At 39.1% G+C, this 17,700-nt stretch overlaps 1 pseudogene; it reads right to left on the bottom strand.

Annotated features, from left to right (window-relative positions):
- LOC106509498 overlaps positions 1-17,700 on the bottom strand; it is a 154,704-nt pseudogene that overhangs the window by 36,448 nt on the left and 100,556 nt on the right.

Here is a 17,700-nt window from a genome sequence, read left to right as displayed (position 1 = left end):
TACTGCCTAATCTATAAAGGAGGATTAACAGCAACATGCTGCTTTGGCATAGAGCAGATTCTGGGTGAGGACCTGTAGGTAGAGTTTAATGAATACAATTTTCTAGGACTGTGAGTGCATATTTTTAGCTACATGCTGGGCTCTAGCGTTGGCTCTTGAGACGGATGAACAGACCCTTTGATCAGACTTGGGTGTCGCTCAGAGAAGAACATTTTTGAGAAAGTAGTTGGGGGAAAAAATATGTCTTCTGTTTCCCTATTCCTAACTTGCACTCTGTTGATTTGGATCCTGGATAACTGTTCCCAATAAGTGGCCTGGTGACATTGAGACACACCATCGTGGGAAGCAAAGGTCCTTCTGGGCTGGGACGGAGCTGCTTTCTCGCCGAAGAGGGTAGTTGGTGCTCAAGTGTGTGTCTGCCATCCTTCCCCCTTGGAGAGTAGGCCAGAGGTAGTTAACCTTCCTGGGGGAGGCTCGGCCTGGACAACGTCATAGACACCATATCCCCCCTGGAGTTACCAGACAATAAACCTGCTTCCTGTGCCAAACACAAAGAATGGTCTGGAGTTGGATATTAGCAAACAGCAAACCACATAAAGAAGACAGAGGGAGGGAGGGAGGGAGAAGGAAGAAAAGGAGAATAGGAAGGACAGAAGGAAAAGTAAATGAAGAGAAAGCATAAAATAAGATCTCTTTTCTGCTTTAGCTTGCCAGGGAGAGGGCAGACGTCCAGTCCTGCCTTGATCCTCGCGAGCGCCCGAGGTGAGGATGGGGGGAGGTGGAGAGGAGGGGGTTTCCAGGGGGTGCCAAGCAGGATAGGGATGAGGCATCAGGTCTTGCAGAAATGGCTGAGGCTTGAAGACCTTGGCATTGGGAGAGTGTGGTCAAGATGGTGAAGGGATTTGATCTCCTACATGCCTGCTCAGGACCCTCTCCTTCTCCTTCTAATAGGATTAACAGATATTTTCCTAAGCAGAAATCAAAATGTGTCAAATCATCTGAGACAGTCAATTTGTTCACAATGCCCACATTCTTGCAGCGCCGATGCAGCACTATTCAAAAACAGTTTCATTTCAAGAGATACAATGCAGCAGAGAGGTAAACATTTATCTTCATAATCTTACACTCCTTTCAGACTGCTTAATTTTTCCTAGTGATTTTCCCCTCCTCTTTTACTCCACCCCCAAGCTCAGCTTCAAAACATTTTGTACAAAAAAAGACATGACTTCCCCAGAGGATTCCGGTCTCAGTGATCCTGATGATGCAACGTGTGCTCTCCATTATTCCTGGGAGCTCCCTGAATCTGGTCCTACAAACTGCCTCACAGCTTCTGTTGTCTCTGTGTTTGCATTGCTTACAAATCCTCCTTGATCACCTGCAAAGGTTACCTCCACCTTGTCCTTCCTCCTTATCCCAAGTTATCAGGACTCCTCCCCACCCCACCCTACCCCTCCCACTTTTTTTTCTTTTATTGTTATTATCATTCTTCACTAGCACAGCTTTTCCTTAGGGAGGCATTAAGTTGCCTTCCTTTGTGCTACCTTAAAACTGCTTGTCCTCCTCCAGCTCTCTTTGAACACAAGGACCAGTGTCATCTTCAGAACAATGAATGAAAGTAGTTAGAGTGGGGTTCCAACTTCACATTGTCGGCATTCCTGAAACTCTCCTGCATTTTCATTCCCTTCTTCTCCTTCCTTCTCATTGAGACCCCATCTCATTGAGACCCCATAAGATAGCAGCAATTAGAAGCTCTGGAATGAATAGGAACAGTAGCTGCTGGTATGTTTTATTCTTAAGATTTGAATAGACATTTAGCAGGCAGAATAAAGTCTCTTTTTTTTCCCTTTTACCATTTGTATATTCAGTGTACATGGGTAAATAGTTTATTTTTAAGTGGATTGCTGACAGTATTTTTTTCAATAACATGTTTCCCATTGATGTATTTTATGTGTCTATTTAACTATAATGCTCTATGTGATCATGGTGTCAAAATATAATGAATTGGTCCATATTTTTGGGAAAGCCCTCTCCACCATTTTTCCCTTCCCATCTGTTAAGATCTTACCTTTTCTGCAGGATCCAGCTCACAGTCAAATCTCTTTTAGGCAATTGTCCGAATCCTCCCAGGAGTATACCTCTCCTTCCCTCCTGACTCCCATTGGGGGTATTTATGCCTTTGCTCTGATTGGAGTCTGCTTTGAAATCCAGCTGTTGTTGATGTATGTCTACACAACTAGATTATGAGGTGGAGGACAAAGAACTTAGATCCTCCTTTTGGGACCCTGTGCCTCTGCTAGGAGGGTGCCTGGTACAGCGGAGGGACCCTGTCACCTGAGGATGAAGTGTGGGTGACCTCCTGGCCTTCAAGACTGAGAGAAGCCCACCAAGTCCTGTTTGGAGTTCCTCTGGGTCAGATATCAGACCTCTCCTGGCCCACTCCTCCTGCCCCAATGCCACTTATATTTGACAGTGATTTTGAGACTTTCCTGCATTAGGATTTTTAATAATTTTTCATCTAAATGCTCATCTTTAGTAAATACATAACTAGATGGATTGTGAAGTGAGGGAATTAAAAAGTGCTATCTGATATCTGAACGAATAAATCATTTATATTAGCTCTTCTGTTTCCAGGCTGGTCTGGAATTGGCAACAAATACCATGGCATCAGTACTTTTTGACACAGTGTATTCATTAATTTATTATTTTTTTAGTGCTCTGACAAGTTGTTTACTGTGAGCCAAACGTCAATTAGCATGGGCCTGAAAAGGAGTTGCTGTGTTACTTGTGTTTGGATTCAGCTCTTGAAGCATCCTGATTATTTTGGCTTTTATTTGCACAACATATTTATCTTCAGAGACTCACCACCACCACCAACACCACACACACACAAAATCCTACTTAATATTTTAACGTTTTCTTAAAACCATACCTTGTTGGCAACCCTATCATTTCAGCATTGAATTTTTCCTCCTGATAAGGCAAATGACACTTTAGCCTTAGTTAATGTAAAACAGGATGGTGTTAATCTCATTTTCAACGTGTCAGCTCTTCCAGGTAGGGTATTCATACGCAAGATCCCCTGCTGGCAGACTCAACAGAATCTTTCTCGCTGTGAAGTGAAGTCCAAACCTGGTAATTTTTGCTTTCCTTTATTGTATGTGCTCAGGTCTCCTTCATTCATTGAAAAAGATATATCAGTAGCTAAATGCTTATAAGGAAGCAAAGAGGTGTTTGGAAACTATTGACTTAACGCTATACTCAGACATTGTGATAGGTTTGTTTTAAAATATTCACAAACTACAAACATTTGGGTATGTTTGATGATAAATAGCAACTAGGAAAGGCATATTTAAAAGACCGTCTGAGATCTATAATTTTGCATCAGAGAGCTCTTCTAGTCCAATATCACCATGGCTTTGGTTTAATTTGCACATCTAAAAATAATAATTGTAAAGAATGAAACAAGGAAGAATATGGACTCTATTGTAGGAAGTGTTACAGAATTCCACATCCCACACACACAAAAAAAATGTATGTTCTTGAAATAATGTGGAAATCAAACTTTTTATTTATTTACTTTCTGGTCAGAGTGTAGAGATGAAAGAAAACAAGGTTTTCGTGGTATTGAATTGGTATAGATAGTGTCAAGAAAATTTGTTTCCCACAAAAATTATTGGGAGTTTTTGGGATTTGTCCTACTTACTCGATTCCTACAAACACTAAGAGGAGTTTTTAAAGGAAAGTTTCAGAAGAGATCAGAGACAGCAAAAACAAATCAAGAGTTCCTGTTGTGGCTCAGTGGATCAAAGACCCAACATAGTATCCATGAAGATGCGGGGTCAATCCCTGGCATCCTTCAGTGGGGTAAGGATCTGGCGTTTCTGCAAGCTGTGGCATAGGTCGAAGATGCAGCTCGGATCTAGCATTGCTGTGGCTGTGGCATAGGCCAAGAGCTTACAGTTGTGTTCCAATTTGATGCCCAGCCCGGGAACTTGCACATGCTACAGGTGCAATCCTAAAAATAATAATAATAATAAAAAAGAAATCAATAACTGTAACAAATATAAATTTTATTAAAATTAAGCCTTCTGGAGTTCATGCTGGGGGTTAAGGATCTGGCATTGCCATAACTGTGACATAGATTGTAGCTGCACCTCAGATTCAACCCTGGACCAGGCAGCTTCCATATACTGTAGATGTGGCCAAAAAAAAAAAAAAAAAAGAAAGAAAGAAAGAAAAATTGAGCCTTCTTTTTTTGTAAGTATGATTAATAGGCTTTAAAGAAAATGTCACATGATTCCAATTTAAGAAGGAATTGGAATTTTCATCTCACATGGGAATGGGATTTTATGCCGTTTTTAAAAGTCATAGATGAATTGGGAGTTCCCATTGTGGCTCAGTGCTTAACAAATCCAACTAAGAACCATGAGGTTGTGGGTTCGATCCCTGACCTTGCTCAGTGGGTTAAGGATCTGGTGTTGCCTTGAGCTGTGGTGTAGGTCACAGACACTGCTCGGATCCCGCGTTGCTGTGGCTTTGGTGTAGGCCAGAGGCTACAGCTCCGATTTGACCCCTAGCTTGTGAACGTCCATATGCCATGTGAGCGGCCCTAGAAAAGGCAAAAAGACAAAAAAAAAAAAAATAGATGAATAGATTATAGATATTGATGAACTGTTAGTTCATTTGAACTAAAAATAAGAGCAGAAAGACTAAAACTGGATGCTGCAATGGACAAATTAACTCATTTTACAGGGGTGGGCAAGTAAGAGTTGTGGCTATGGGTGAAAAGTCATGGAACCTTGGAAGCTCACAGCCACCAAGGTTCCTAGTGAATCAAAGAGTTGAGAAGAGAAAAAGTGGCGATGACACCATAGAGGTTAACATGTACACATGCCCTCCCCCTTGCTAGTTGCATGTTCCTGTTTCAGGGCTGGGACAAAATTATTATGCCCACTTTCCAGATGCAGAAACACAAGTGCAGAGAAATTGAGACTCCTCCGAGTCATGCAGAGTTATGTGCAAGCCCCAGCCCTGTGATTCTTTCTCCCCCTCTTATTTTTTTTTCTTTTTCTTTTTTTTTTTTTGGAGTTTGAGATGGGGGCTTGAAAACTGTGGAAAGAGGGGAAGAAGAAAGATGAACTAAGAAAATGTGCAATAATGACGGGAGAGTCACTGAGGAATTCGGAGCTGTCAAATCTATCCAGAAAAATAGGGCAGAGAAAAAGTGAGATGATAAGATTTTTTTCTTTTATTCCTGTCCAAGTTAATAACATGCACAGTGCCTCTTTTTATTCATCTCCTGTCGGTACATATTTTCCCACACACCATTCTATAGTTATATAATTCATTTCCTTGCCCACTGGGTCAATACTTTATCACTTTACCAGTTTCTTTTTGTAATAGCTTTTTATACTCCTTGCCAGTGAGGGTGTACCCCCAGAAGAAGAGGATGACAAAAGGAAGAAGAAGGTGGGTTAGAGAGGCCTGGTAAGCAGGATCACTGTTAAAGCCACATCTGGGTTGTTCCATTTCCCCGGTGGGCATTATTATGCATTTCCCCTTAAGCATGAGGCCGTGCTATTTTCTGTGTTTAGCTTTTACCTGGAACATGGATGAACTGACTTAAAAGTATAACCGGATGAAATTCTAGCATTGTTCATTGCAACCACGTAACTAATATTTTATATATTGCATCTTAAACATCCTTCTGGAAATGTAACAGAGTTGTAATCTGTATAAGCTGTATCATTGCTGACATTTTGATTTTGTTTGAAAACAATTTAGCCCCATGTTAATGGAAGATCTTAAACCTCATAGGTTAGCAGGCTTGAGGTAAGATGTGGAAATAGTGGGGGGGGGATTAAAGCAATTAAATGGCTCACATGGACTCACACAACTGGCTGAGTTTGAATTAGAATGCTGGATTTTATTCTAGACTCTGCCCCCTACACAATGCTCCCAAATTCGATTCAGTCAGTGCTAAGTGCTATAGAGGATTGCATAGGAATTCCTTGCTCATGGGCTTATTCTTCTACTTGGGCATGTCCCAAACAGTTCTAGAAGGACATTTTTAAAACATCTTTTGGAGGAAGAGAAATTCTAAGTCGAAAAATCCCAAATCCCAAAACAAACAACCCTACCATCTATTTGTTATTATGCAATCACATAGATGAGGCTCAAGAAAATCTTTAGCTATAAGAAGTAAAGAAACAACAAATCCAAAAAACATTTGCCTTGTTTTTCTGCCTGTCAAAATATGTAAGGACATAGATAGTTGAAGAAAAATATGGGCGCTAAAATGATTTCCTTACTCAAAGCAGCCATCTCCAAGTATTTTCCTTGTCAACAAATATTGAGTACCCCTTTCCTGCTAGGCACTGCAGTAGAGTCCTGTGAGTGAACAAAACTGGCATAAGCCCCACCCTGCTGAATAAACTAATTTGGGTGATTTCGAAGTATAAGCAATTTACTTATCAGCCATTCATATTTCAGTATGATTTACTTTAGATGAATAATTAGTTTCCTTGATTCTTTGTTCTAGGAGGATATTAATTAGCAATATGTCAGTTTTATTGTTTATGGGGAGGATTCAGGGCAGTAAACAGAGGAAAAACAATAAAGAAGTGAGAGACAATTTTAGAGAATGGAGAATTTGGGGAGGGCATACAAGAATATGATACCACAGTAGAAAGTTTGTGGCTACCTTAGGTTCTTGGTATCCAGAGGAAAATAGGTAGGAGGGTGACCAAATAGAGTCTTGTCTCCTACGGGTTTTGGTAGCGATTTCTTGATCCAGAACTCTGTGACTTTATAAACATTATTAGAGAATTCTGTATTTTATCAACCTTGAGGGATATCTACAAAATAGTACCTTTTGGTCATCTTTCATGGTGGTAGTTCCAAGTTCAGAAAGATTAAAAAAAAAAAAAAAAAAGAAGGCTCTTATATGCCCTTATACAGACTATATCAAAAGCCAGATAATTTAATTTATATTTGAGGTAGGTTTTAAGCATTTTTTCTGACATTTTCCACCAAAGTATCCCTTAAGTAGTGGTAGAGGTAGAAGTTTGAGGTGGTGAAATTACATCAACAAAATTAAACTAGTGATGGCAGGGAACTGGGTACTGCTGTGGGTAACCCAATGCAGCAAGTCTAAAATGTCTTTAAATATTAAAAACATGTGTTTTCCTTGAAAATTTAAGAGATTTTTATAAACTACCCCATAAGAGGGCCATGTTTATTTTACAAGAAAACAGTGCCTTAAACAATGTTTTTGCTGTGAGTAAAACAGACTCTCTGGGAAGAAGTGTTGTGATGACTGTGTGGGTTTCAGGCTGCTGGCACATGCCCACATGCTCATGGGTATGTCTAGAGGGTTTCATTGACAAGGACACTAAATGCAAGTTTTAAGTTGTCTCAGAGGTCACAACGCCATCATTTAGTTTAATTTGTTGAATCATCTTGTAAGGTTTATTATCTGACTCAGGATTCCTATCAGTTTCTGGGACTCCAAGTTTCCAAGAATTTTCCATGATATACATCTAACTGCCAGCAATACGGGTTCAGATGGTTAGGATAGGGGGAAAATATGGGGTCCAGGCTTCTGGATCAAAAAGACAGCATGACACCCTGGGCAGGTGTGGAAATGAGTCTGAATGAAGCATCCTTGCCAGCTAGTTCCATTATAAGCTGTTGGCAGAGTTTTGCCATCCGACACTTCTTTCTCTACTACCAGACAAAGTGGGATGTGTATGACACAATAGGGAAAATTTGATTCAACTCAGCCATTATCTACGGTCCTCAGCCCATTGATATTTATTAAGTATGTGGCAGACATCATTTGACACTTGGAGGAGATATATATATATGTGTGTGTGTGTGTGTGTGCGTGTGTGTGTGTGTGTGTGTGTGTGTGTGTATGTCATAATAGTAAGTAGCATACTGGTCCCCAAAGATGTCCACACCCTACTTTCCCAGACCCTGTATTTATATTACTTTACATGGCAAAAGAGACTTTGCAGATGTGATTGAAGTTTCAGACCTACAGGGAGTTCCCTGGTGGCTCAGTGGTTAAGGATCCAGTGCTGTCACTGCTGTGATTTGGGTCATTGCTGTGGCACAGGCTGGGAACTTCCTCGTGCTGAGGCCAAAAAACAGAAAAAAAAAAATGTACAGACCTGCAGATGGGAGACTCATTCAGATTATCCAGGTGGACCTAACCTAATCACTAGTCTTTAAAAAACCTGAGAACCTTTCTGGCCGGAAGTAAAGTGAGCCAGGAGAAGAAATACTCTAAATGTGTGAGGGACTGAACTGGTGTTTCTGGCTTGGAAGATGAAAGAAGAGGCCATGAACTAATGAGTGCAGATGGCTTCAAGAAGCAGGAAAAGGTAAGAATAGGAATATATTCCCTCCAGAAGGGAATAGAGCCCTGCTGATACCTTGATTTTACCCAATGAAACCTGTCAGATTCCTGTTCTCCAGAATGGTAAGATAGTAAATTTTGTATTGTTTTACCCCAGCAAATCTATGGTAGTTTGTCAGAACAGTACTAGGAAACTAATAAACTCTCTGTCCTCTTTGTGCTTACCTTCTGGTAATATGATTAAATACAATGTGACACAATAAAAATATTCAATAGGCTGTTTAGATATTCTAATGAGGCTGTGATGAAAATGAAGTAACATAATACAGACTATAATGGACACATCTAAAAGCTTTTCAATATTTCAGTGCTTTAAGAAAGCACCGCTGGGTAAGATTTGGTGTTAGGTAAAGGCTAGCTCCCCACATAGTTTTTTAATCCATCTCCTTTGCATCAAGACTAGAACACAGGCAGATGACCTGGGTTCCACTAATTTGATACACCCATGCTGGTATTTGAATCAGCTGCTGTGATGCAAAAAAGACCTGTTTGGAAGTTTCTCTTCCTCTCACCTCTCTGTCTTTCCCTCTCTCCTAGTAATAGTAGCTGAGGCTACAAGGTAATAGATATGTGGCACAAAGGAACCAACTTGTCCTTAGCATCTAGAGTTGTTCCTTTAGCAAATCTGTTCTATATCACAGTTTTGGGTGCTAGTAGAGGGGAGGAAAATTTTTCCTTTACCCTTGTAGATTCTTTTGGTTGGTCCATTAATTAAATTGGCATAAGACTGATAGGAGAAAAACAAGTTGAAGTACATACATATGGAAGCCCTGCAAAGACAAAGAGATACTCCTTGGCAGAGAGGCAACTGAGGCTAATATGCCATTCTGAGCTAAAAAGGAGGTCTAGGGCTTCAAAGAGGAGGAAGACAATTCACAGGAAGATGGGAAGAGCAAATGTTTGGAACATACATGTTTGCCATGCAGAGACTATGAGACTCAGAGAGGGCTTTGAATAAATAGGCCCTGCTAGGTTCCCCAGCTTACCACTCCCAGCCCACACTTTTTGTAATTATCTCTGTATAGTTCTCTTCCTGGACCAGGCCCTCTGTCTAAACTCTTTTAGGCAGTTGAGAAGGTTAAAAAAAAATTCTTCCTGAGTCGTCTGGGCCTTCATTGACTTCAGTTCAAAGTAATCCATATTCCAAAGTGACACATTTGGGGGTGACTTGTTCTAAACCCCTTCACTAATTTGAAAGCTTAACTCAAGCCAAACTCTCCAGCCCTTTCAACTATTCGGCAAGCCACAAAATATCCTTTTATTAGACTACTTTTCTGCTTAGCCAACCAGAGTCACCTTTGATTACTTGCAACCGTAGGCTCTGATGGAAATAATAATTAGAAGAGACCAAAAAGTCAGTGAGGTCTCTCAGCAAAGGTGACACTTGAAGTGGGGCAGGAAGAATGTGAAGGAACAAGTAATATGAACAGCCTGGGGAAAGCTGAGGCTGAAGAAGGAAGTGCAAAGCCCACAGTAAGGAACTGGGGGCCCTGGAGAGAGCAAGACAAACACGGTCCCTGTTCTGGTGGAGTTTACCTCTCTGGTGGGAGTATTTAGATAGTTAAATGTAGGCAAATAATGAGTAACATAATTTCAGAGGGTGATAGGTGTTATAAGTAAAATAAAATCGGGAGTTACAGGGTGCAGGCAAAGGACTATTTTGGATAGGGTGGGCAGGAAAGGCTTCTCTGAGGAGGTGACATTACTCAGAGATAGAGGCGATTTACGACTTAGAGAAAATCCCTTGAGTACACTATTGGGACACTTTGCTTAAGGAAGTGAATTTCATAAAGGTTCTTAAAATAAAAACAAATATAGCAGGACTGTCTTTGCCGAGGTTAGGGATGTTGGGAGAATTGAGTAAGTTCTGCCCCTAGAGACAAAGTTTTTAAGTGCTTATTGATTTCGTCTTTGTGCTGATGTTCTCATCCTTAAACATGTCAAATACACGTGGCTACCTTTTTAGGGAGAAAATTCATTACATTATGAACATTTTTCTATAACTATGGAGTGGCTTAACTTTTGTTTTGGATAGCTGTTACATGAACAAGTACTAAAAACAAAACACAGAAGATAGAGATAACGCTGGTTCTTCATCACTTTGTCAGAAGCTCTTCTGGTTTGATGGAGTAGGCTGTCAGCAGTGGAATAAAGGCAGTACTAATAGAAAGAAACCTCAACTTCCAGCAATGGTGTTCCAGAAGAATCTATCTGCAGGTGGAAGTTGGTCAGTTTTATGTGAGCATGAAAAATTAATTATCAATGAAAAGGCATTTACTTCTTTCAGAGTCCATATATTTATTGACAAATAAATGTTCTTTATCTCCCCAGAGAAAAGGACTATTCTCTAAAATTGTTTAATCAATTTACTGACATGAGTCTAAGCTTCGAGGGGAAAAAAGCAAAGGTACTTTCTCAGGTAGATCTCAGAAAAGATAAGGCAGGTGGGTCTTCACTATGTTTGTTTTTCAGTAGAGTTATTAACTGGAATATCTTTTCCCCACAAAACTATAAAATTTCTCCAGCAAAATATAAATAGGCTTACTGGTAAATATGGTACTTAGAATACATAAATCTACTTTTACTTCTGTCCCAAATCCCAGAAATGGCAGTGAGAGACATTTTTAGGAAGCACAAACAAATAAGGACAGAAAGCGCAGAAAAGCTGAACAAAACAGGCAAGCAAACAAACAACCTAGAGGCTAGAAAGCAAGTGAATGAGTGGTAAAGAGAACTTAATGGACCTGAGAATACAGATCCTGAAGCCAGCAAAGAGGAAATCTGTAGGCTCACTCACTCAATTTTACAGCAGAGTTTGGCAGCATTAGATGTCTCTGGAAATGGGACTGAAGGGGAGATGGAGAGGTGGGTAAAATAGAAGGATCTGCTGTAAGTCTAAAAAGCAGTCAGATCCCTCAATGACAGCCCAGTTCCTAGCATCTAGGCAACCACAGACCTCCTTTCCAAACATAGCCCTCCCACTTACCCCCCAACCCTGTCAGAGGACTGGAGATCTAGTCTTTGGGGAAGGTAGGATACAGTCTCTTGGCTGCATAGGGAGTGAAGATGAGGCAGGGGAAATAAACAGAAATATGCTTGCTAAATCCTGAAAACCTTAACCCTGTTTATCTACTCACCTTCAGAACAGTAGCTGACAGACTTTTACGCTCAGCCAGGAGATGAGAAAATCTTTACCCACATGGTCTGACTAGCTCAAAAAAAGTTTAAAGAAACCAATATTCTAGGTCCCCCAACTAAACAGCCAAACTAAATCAAAAGAGTAAAGTAACACTGCTGGATAAGCCACTTCCTTACTTCCAGCTCAACACCCCTACACACATGCAAATGCACCCAGATGGCTACTGTCTTTATCACTGGAGAGAAATCTTTTATTTGAAAGGTAAAGATACCAAAATAAAGCAACAGATAATAATAAATTGGAGGAAACACATGTTCTACATAAAGAAGAAAATCCAAAAGCAAAATAAAACATAAAACACATCATTAATATCCTCAGAAGGGTTAAAAAAAAAAAAGATATGGCCACCATGAAACAAGAATAGGATACTATAGTAAGTCAGAACATTCAGAGAACAAAACAAGGTATCAGAACTTAATATATACATATACATACATACATATATATATGTATATATATTTATAGATTAGCAGATATGAAGAAGGGATTATTAGAACTGAAAGATAAAAATTTCTGAGGAATTTCCCAGAAAGTAGAACAGACAAACAGGTGAAAATAAAAAGCTGTCTATCCCAGGAGATCCAAAATCCAATAAAATAGAGAACAGAAAAAATAAATAGGGGTGGGGGAGGAAGGAGATGTTTTTGTTTTCTGTTGCTGCATATCAACGGACCACAAACATAGCACCTTAAGACACTGTACTTTGATTATCACAAAATTTTCATGGGCCAGGAGTCCAGTACTCTTAGGCTGCAGTGAGTGAGCCAGCTAGGGCTGGGATCTCGTCAGAAGCTCAGAATCTTCTTCTAAATCTCATGCATTTTGGGGGCAGAATTCATTTCTTTATAGCTCTAGAACTCATGGTAGCTTGCTTTTTCAAGGACAGCAAGAAAAACCAACTTTTACCTCTAAATATTTTAAAAAAAACAGGTTTAAAATAAATGTTTGTTTAATTTTAAGTGAACATTTATAGAGTTTGTGTATCCAAATGAATATTATTGCTTCTGTTGAATTAGGATGACCTGCTTCATTGTTGATCAGAATAATGTTAGAGAATTATATCTAAAGCCAGAAACACATTTTTTAATTTAATTTTTTATTTATATTGAAGTACGGTTGATTTACAATGGTGTATCAGTTTCAGGTGCAAAGCAAAGTGATTTAGTTTTACATATAAAATACAACCTTTGTTGTTGAGATTCTTTTCCCATATAGGTTATTGCAGAATATTTAGTACAGTTCCCTGTGCTATACAGTAGGTCCTTTTTGATTATTTATTTTATATGTAGTAGTGTGTATATTAATCCCAAACTCCTAATTTATCCTCCCATCCATCATGTTTTTCCCTTTGGTAACTGTAAGTTTGGTTTCAAAATCTGTGAGTCTGTTTCTGTTCTGCAAATAATTTTTTTTAGATTACATATATAAGTAATATCATATAATGTTTGTCTTTCATTGTCTTACTTTACTTAGTATGATAATCTCTAGATTCTTCCATGTTGCTGCAAATGGCATTGTTGCATTCTTTTTTATGGCTGAGTAATATTCCATTGTATATATGTATCCGCTTCTCTTTTGATGGATATTTAGGTTGCTTCCGTGTTTGGGCTATTTTAATTAGTGCTGCAGTGAACACTGGGGTGCATCTATCTTTTCAAATTATGGTTTTCTCTGAATAGATGCCCAGAACTGGGATTGCTGGCTCATATTGTAGTTCTATATGTAGTTTTTAAAGGAACTTCCATACTGTTTTCCGTAATGATTTCACCAATTTACATTCCTACCAACAGTGTAGGAGAGTTCCCTTTTCTCCATACCTTCTCCAGCATTTACTGTGTGTAGACTTTTTGATGATGGCCATTCTGACTAGTGTGAAGTGATGGCTCATTGCAGTTTTTTGATTTGCATTTCTCTAATAATTAGCAGTGTTGAGCATCTTTTTATGTGATTTGTGGCCATCTGTATGTCTTTTTTAGAGAAACGTCTATTTCTATATTCTGTCCACTTTTGATTTGGTTATTTGATTTTTTGATGTTCAGCTGCATGAGGTATTTGTATATTTTGGAGATTAATCCCTTTTCAGTTGCTTCATTTGCAAATATTTTCTCCCATTCTGTGGGTTGTCTTTTCTTCATGTTTATGGTCTAAATCCTCTTTTAAAAGGCTTACCTACCAGGTCAGTCTCACTCGGATGATTTCTTTTGATTTACTTAGAGGCAACTGATTAGGGATCTGTATCACATTTGCAAAATCCCTTCACTTTTGCCATATAACATTAAATAATTGTGGGGGTAATATTTTATTCTTTTTGCCATATTCTTTTGGTTAGAATCATATTGAAAGTCATATCTAGGATTCCTTGGTAGCTCAGGGTGTTGAGGATCCTGCTGTTGTCACTGCTATGACTTGGGTCACTGCTGTCGTACAGGTTTGATCCCTGGCCTAGGAACTTCTGCATACTGCAGGTGCAACCAGAAAAAGAGAATTCCTATCCTCACTTCAGGGGAAGAGATTCTGTGGGGGCACATAGGCTCCCTTCATGGGAGCCACCTTAGAATTCTGCCTACCACAGGAGAGAAAAGAATCATTAAAAATAGAATATAAGACAGTTATTGAGGCTTAAAACACATGATTTTGCAGACCGGAAGAAATCACTGAATGCCAGCATAAAGATACAGATAGACCTTGTCAGTCTTTCAGAAAACAGTGAACCACAGAAAGATCTGATAAGCTTCCACTGAGGAGCATGTTACAAACAGAAGATCAGAGTTGAAAATAGCATTAAGTCTCTAAAGAGAACCTACTTAAAATTCAAAGGTAATGGAAAATGCCTTCAAAATTAGGAAGCAAAATGATTTCTACACTTGAATCCTATAGTTAGAAAACTGTCAGTTTAGCTTCAGGAGAGAATAAAGATATTTTCAACCTGTAAGATCTCAATTATTTCTGATGTACCTTTTCTCAGAAAAAGGTCTGCAAATTTGCTCCATCAAAAAGAGAAAAGAGAATAGAGGAGAATTAGCAGAGGAATAAGGCAAAAGGAATCCCAAAATTGGGTAAGGGAAGATCCCAAACAACCATAATGCAGCATTGGGAAAGCCACACACTCAGAAGGAAAAAAGTTGGAAGGGTTCAAGAAAGATTTCCATAAAAAGAAACTCAGAATGGAGGATGAAACTGATAGAATACTTCCTGCATTTTAAGATACTTGAGAGAAATTTAGATAATTGACATAGACTTTTGGTTTGAATTAGTGATGGATAAGTCAGAGAAAACTAGGAAAAGAGCAACACAAGATGATTATCAATAATTGTGCATGGAGTTCCCGTCGTGGCTCAGTGCTTAACGAATCCGACTAGGAACCATGAGGTTGCAGGTTCGATCCCTGGCCTCGCTCAGTGGGTTAAGGATCTGGCATTGCCATGAGCTGTGGTGTAGGTTGCAGATGTGGCTCGGATCCCATGTTGCTGTAGCTGTGGCATAGGCTGGCGGCCACAACTCTGATTAGACCCCTAGCCTGGGAACCTCCATTTCCTGAGGGTGCGGCCCTACAAAAGACAAACAAACAAAAACAAAATTTGTGCAGGAAAGGGGAAGAAATTCTGACTTTCTACATGGCACAGCTATGAATAATGTTTACGTAGTGATAATAATGCCATTACCAAAGTGGGTATTAGTATATATGGAGGATGAGAGAAGGAAAAGGTTGTGCTTGTGTTATCAAGGCATGAGGAGAGAAGTGAAGTAGATCTTCGACTTCTCTTGCAGTTGATCTGTCGATAATACATAAAACTGTGAAAATAAGAAGAGGCTCTGCAGCATGCTGTTTGCACTCATGGAGGAAAATATCAAAAGATTTTTTGATATTTTTGATAGATATATGGTGGAAGTACTTTTGGAAAAGAGAAACTAGAACAGGAAAGGGAGAAGGCAGGAGACCACCATTTTTCTATAACAAGGCTTATAAATCTAACTTACATTTCAAGCTGATGAAAAAATACCAAATAAAAAAGCACAAACTGAAATGATTAGATAAAGCAATTATTATATAACTGCTTTACTTTTCATTCTAGATATACTCACTATTTAATTCCTTAAAAAGTTCACTATAATGTTCACCTTTGTTGTATTTTACAATCATGTTTACCACAACTTAAACATCAAATGAGTTTTTTTTTTTTTTCCCAAAGTTTTCCCTTTAAGAAGTTAGACACTTAGTTCACAGTTGTTGCAACTACCTGAAATATTTTTGGAACTGTTTTTAGAATTTCAAAGCCTCTGGCAAACTTCTTTAAATAACTTCAAAGGTGTCAATTCATGGATTTAACATTTTGAAAGAACAAGAAATCATTTGAAATCACATTAGATTTGAGTGGTCAAGCTATCTAAATCTATTTTGGGTAAAAAATCAAGGTATGAGAATAAACTAATACAACTGATTTTGGGGGGCTGGCTTATAAAGTAGCTGTAAAGGGGATTTTAAAAAGGGAAAGGATTCCAAAAGTATTTTGTCTTTGAAGCATAATTATTACAGTATTTGTTTGAGGCAAAATTTTTAGTAAAGCACTTTCATAAAGAAGTTAAGGATATTCTTCATAAGCACACAAACCAAAATCTATATTAGAAACCTGCAGAAATGATTTTAGGAGAAAAATGCCAAATGAGATAATACTGCTTAAATGTTGCAGGTGTTTCTCTCTTCTAAATGCAAGTAGGATTGACCCACCCACTGAAATTAGCAAAGAGCCTTATATAACTATAATTTCTTTTTCTTTTTTCTTTTTTTAGTACCATTGCTGCTTATTATGACTTTGGGGAAGCATTTTTTTAAAGTTTTATTGAAATATAGTTGATTTACAATGTTGTGATAATTTCTGCTATACAGCAAAGTGATTACACACACACACACACACACACACACACACACACACACACACACACACACCTACCCCTTCTCAGATTCTTTTCCCATATAGATTATCACAGAATAGTGGGTAGAGACCCAACTGGTGAAATTAGCAGAGAGTTTTCTATAATTATAATTTCTTGTCTTCTCTCAAAAGAAGAGATATGATTAGAAGTAAATCTGTGCTTTTGAATGGACTTTTAACTGCTCCTAGCTAAATTATCTGACAGACAAGTGGAACCACTGCTGTCTCATGATCTGGTATTGCTGCATTGCATTGATGAATCTAAGGCATCCCTTCCTTCAAAGATGAGTGACATGGCTAAAGTAGTATCAAAGTCTTCCACTCTTCCTCAGATCTGCTTAGCTGAACCTCACCAACAGAGGACCTCTGATACCCCATGGTTGATCTGGATCACATTCTCAAGTGTGGGGACCTTGTGGACATCCACCTCTTTCTACTGAGTAAACTTTTCCAAGCATAAGAGAACATTGCCTGGATGTGCAAGGGGACTGCCAGTTGTCCACTATTCTTATTTCCTCTTGGGGGAAAAAAATAAAGAACTACATTTCCCTCATGCAGAGAGATTAGCTAATGGAACATGAGTAGGAGAATTATGCAATTCTCCCAGATCCAGCCCCTCCTGCCATCATCTAATGCAGATGATGAGGAGGCCCAAGGGGATGGTGGAACCAGATGCTGGAACGAGCCTAGGGGCATAGATGACTGCATGTAGTAGCTGCTCCTGCCTACCTAACAGCTTCCCTGGACTATAATATAAAAAAGAATTTTTTCTTTAAGTAAATTTGAGTATGTTATTTAAGAAAATGTGAGAGTCTCTTTGTCACTTGGCCTAGTCTATGCTCATGCTCTAATAAACTGGCTTTTTACCTGGAATAAGGCCCCTAATTTCTGACCCTTGAGAGATTATAGATGGAAGAACCCCTCTTAAGCCAGGGCTTCCTACTTGAAATATGAAAAATGGAAATAGGATTTCCCATCACAGCTCAGCAGAAACAAATCTGACTAGCATCCATGAGGACACAGGTTTGATCCCCAGCCTCGCTCAGTGGGTTAAGGATCCAGCGTTGCCATGAGCTGTGGTGTGGATGGTAGATGCGGATTGGATCTGGTGTTGCTGTGGACGTGGTGTAGGCCACACTATAGCT

Source organism: Sus scrofa, chromosome 2 (genome assembly GCF_000003025.6).
Source record: "Sus scrofa isolate TJ Tabasco breed Duroc chromosome 2, Sscrofa11.1, whole genome shotgun sequence".
NCBI lineage: Eukaryota > Metazoa > Chordata > Mammalia > Artiodactyla > Suidae > Sus > Sus scrofa.
Note: the sequence above shows the minus strand (reverse complement) of the source record. Positions and strands in the feature narration are given on the sequence as shown.